Source organism: Temnothorax curvispinosus, unplaced genomic scaffold (assembly GCF_003070985.1).
Source record: "Temnothorax curvispinosus isolate PA1 unplaced genomic scaffold, ASM307098v1 QBEX01013720.1, whole genome shotgun sequence".
In the NCBI taxonomy this organism is placed as follows: Eukaryota; Metazoa; Arthropoda; class Insecta; order Hymenoptera; family Formicidae; genus Temnothorax; species Temnothorax curvispinosus.
In genome coordinates, this window is record NW_020223500.1 from 15,388 (window position 1) to 19,778 (window position 4,391).

The window sequence follows — 4,391 nt, forward strand, 5'->3', positions numbered from 1 at the left end:
GGATCACCCGCGCCCTCGAGTCCCCCCCGCCCCGCTCCCCCCTCGCCCACGGTACCCTTTCCCCGCCTTTTACCCCCTTCAGATCCCCGAGTTAGATCTCTCAAAATAACTCCTACTACTATATATTTGCGAGCAGCGGCCGCACCTCGCAGTGAAGCGCCTCAGAGCGACAGAAACGATTCAGTAGATAAGGAACAGACGAGCTCTAAATGAACTGCCTTTGTAGCAAAGCAAACAAAAAGGCACACGTAAGCCTTGAACGGGGTTGCTTTGCGAGAACGACGATTGTAAACCAAAAATGGTCCAGCATAGTCGACTCCAGCGATCGAAAAAGGCTTAGCCTGACGGACACGATCCAGTGGCAGATCCGCCATGGGAGAGTGTACCGTACGTGGATTTGCCCAGAAGTTCTGCAATAAGATATAATGTAACGCTCAATGTCCCGGATGCAAGTGTAAACGATGAGTGCGCTCTATTATAAGTTTCGTTAGCCGATGTTTGCTAGGTAACAATGCTGGGTGCCTGGCTTCATACAAGATCGCGGAATGTGTTATCTACCGCCCACCCCGAGGACTCCGCGAGTATCCAAGAAGGGGGCGAGATTTTGCAGGGGTTTGGAGCAATTCTGATTGCGTTTTAATCTATTGATGTCTTCTGCAAAACAATAAGATTGTACGAATTTGACGAGAAATAGTAAAGTCAAATGAAATTTGATTTGACCTACCGCGAGTGTTCTATTGCGCGAGTTCGATTTGAGTCGGTTAACGAAGCATAAACAATACGCGAGCACTCGAATAAGTTTGTCCAACGACGAAAAGCAATCGAGAAGCGAATCCACAATAGTGGCATCGGCAGGATCTGTGGTGACGAAGGCGTGAGAATTCGCTTCCTCCTCAGGAAGATCCTCAACTTCCGATGTCGTTGTTTGAGTGGGTTCAAAGTCAATGAGCCACGCGGGGCCAGTTTACCAAATTGAATTAGTCACTAAATCGCGGGGAAAAAGTCCACGGAAGCAATGATCTGCCGGATTGGACTCGGTATCAACGTGGCTTTAAGCTGAGATCCGTACGCTGTCCTGAATGCGAGCAACACTGTTGCGAACAAACGTTTTCCACCGATGTGGAGACGAGCGAATTCAGGCAAGGGCAACCTCGGAATCTGACCAGGCATATTCGGCATCAATAGTAAAATGTCCCTGAAAGACTTGACCAAACGTACGCGATCAACGTTGAGAAAAGGAGAGCTGCACAGAGCTCCAAACGAGGTATTGTAATAGGCCGAAGCGGTGCTACCTTAGATTTAGCGCAGAGTAAGCGAATTACTACACCATCTCGCGCAACAAAGCGTAAGTAAATTACGGCTCCATAACCCAGCTCACTGGCATCGCAAAAGCCATAAAGCTCACAACGAACTACATCGCGCGTATCAAACGTGCGAGGAACGCAAAGGGAAGCCAATGCGTCGAACTCAGCTCGATAGCGTTCTCAACTGCGACAGATATCTATCGGAGGCTCGTCATCCCACTCCAACTTCAGCGTCCAATCGTTGTATCAGCGTTGTATCAGACATTTCGCAGTAAACGTGAGTGGAACCAGGAATCTCAAGGGGTCGAAAATACGCGCCAGCTCCGACAATATGGTGCGTTTAGTACATTTGCGATCCAAAGGATTGATTTGAAATCAGAAGCTATCGGATTGAAAATGCCAACGAAGGCCTATTACTTTAAGTGATTGATCCTTGAGCGACTCAAACGATAACATAGATTGGCTACATAACTGCGGGTCGAGTCCATCCAACGCGGCAGGATGGCTACTCGCCCATTTCCTAAGTTCGAAGCCGGCGCTCCGGAGTAGCGATAACAATTGATCTCGAAGCGCGCGAGCCAGTTCCACCGTACGGATGTTAGCCACGACGTCATCCACATAAAGCACCTCAAATAATGCAGCGAAAGCTAAAGGATATTTGTCGCAATATTCGAGAGCTGGAGCAAGCAATAGATCGCCAAGAACGGGGAAGAAGTAAAGCTGAACGTAACTGTCTTGAGGAGGTAATCCAGAATAGGATCCGACTCCGAGAAACGCCAGACAATGCGTTGGTAGTCGCATTGCTCCGGGTTTACCCATATTTGACGAAACATTTGCTTCACATCCGCGGTCAAAGCTACCAGCTCGGCGCAAAATCTAAGCAGAATGGCGAATAAGTCTTGCTGTAATTTCGGACCACTGAGTAATGTGTCGTTTATTGATAGACCGTTCGGGCACTTTGACGAGGCGTTAAACACTACCCGCAGCTTGGTGGTAGTGCTATCTAGTTTGTACACGCCATGGTGAGGCAAATAATAAATGTAACCATCCGACGGGAATGGATCACTAATTAATTTCATATGACCGCTATCGAGATAGTCTTGCATGAAATTATTGTAACTAATTCTAAATTCGGGATTGATTTGAATCGGCGCTCGAGCGCGCGGAGACGACTAACAGCTATAGAACGCGAGTCGACGAATGTAGGAGGATCCGACGCAAAGGGGTACGAAACTACGAAGCGACGCGAGTCGTCACGATAAGTGGTTTTTGCGAAGATCTCCTTACATCGACGATCTTCTTCCGAACAAGAAGTGTGTTCTGGTACTTCTTCCAATTGCTAAAATTGACCCACTGCGGTCTCGATCAACTCGAGAGTGGTAGCGAACGAGTGCAGGGGTGCTACTTGTAACGACGGAGATACCGCGCCCGTCAAGACTTAGCCAAATACTATGTTGAAAGCGTCCGGTTCTCCATCCTTTCCTTTACGACGACCATTACGTAAGACTGAGACAAACGATTCTGCTCCCAGTAAAATGTCAATATTGCCGGGTAAATAATACTCAGGATTCGCGAGCGACAATCCCTTTAAGTAATTCCACGATTGGACTACAACCTTACTATTAGGCAACGGCGATGTAATGCGCGGCAGAACTGTGGCCGCGTGGCCTCGATTGGAAAACGAATATCGGCGCGATCGCGTACACGAATTACGAACGACGTAAGGACCTTCATGATGGCGGCCTTAATATCGTTCAACGCGAATAAGCAACCGTAGCACTGTGCTTGGTCCGACGAAAGCCGCTTTTTCGGAGGCAGCCTTCAGTAACAAAATTGGCCTGGCTCGCGCTATCTAACAATACGCGTACAGGAAACGCGTTGCCGTGTGTATCACCTCTGCTCGGACGGTCGACAACAGTACGACGTTATTGGCGAGACTAGTCATCGTCACGAGCGGTTTATCTTCTGGTTTAAGAACAATCGCTGGGCGGCAGGAGTTGCGGTTACCGGTCCGGCCGCAGGAGTGGAACTAGAGCTCTGCTCGAAATGCAGGAGCGTATGGTGCTTTATCCCGCAGGATCGACATGTCCACGCGGAAGGACAATTTTTCATGCCATGTCCCGAGTGAAGGCAGTTGAGACATAATTTCAAATCGCGAGCGGTAGAAAGTCTCTCCTTCGGCGAAAGTTTGAGAAACCGAGAACATTTTGATACGTAATGTTGCTCCTTACAGACAGGACAGTCTGCTGTATGAGTCACGAACAACGAGACCGACGCAGAATTTTTCAGCGAAGATGAATGCGGTTGCGAAATGGTTGAGGGGCCCAATACGGACGTGAGGACCCGACAGTGATCTGAGAGGAATTTAGTAAGCTGGGTATACTTAAGTATCTCCTCCGCCCGGTGTTCGGATTCGAACTTCTCGCGAAGCGAACAAGGGAGATTTCCTAGCAAGAATTTGAGAAGGAGGTAGTCCCAAGAGTCCGTAGGAAACCTCAACAGGTTCAATATTCTCGATAAATGTGTCCAACAGCGTGTGCAGGGAGGCGGCCGATTCCGATTTCAACGGCTTGGCGTTCAGCATTAAATCCACATGGAAATCCGTCAAATCTCGTTTGTTTTGATATCGCAAAAGTAAGGAGTCGTAAGCTATCGCGTAGTTATCGGCTGAAAGAGGGAAGTTCTTAACGACATTGAGCGCTTCTCTCTTCAACGAGGCCATCAGGTATTTTTCCATGGAGCAGATATTACGGTTCTCGTGAATGGAAACATTCTGTTAGCGAGCAATCTCAAAGACATACAACATCTACTAGAAAAGTTAAATAATTGCTGTATTGAGTGCGGGTTGAAAATCAATTTTAACAAGACTAAGTTAATGATAGTTACGAAGTCACCACACAATCAAAACCAGTTAAATCTAAAAATTGCAAACACCGTCATAGAAAATGTGAAGACTTATAGATATCTTGGAGCGTGGATAAAGCAATCGGGTGACGAAACAAGAGAAATAAGAACGAGAATCGAACTAGCCAGATCAGCTTTTATAAAAATAAGAAAGCTATTTATTAATTGGGACATTGATCTAGG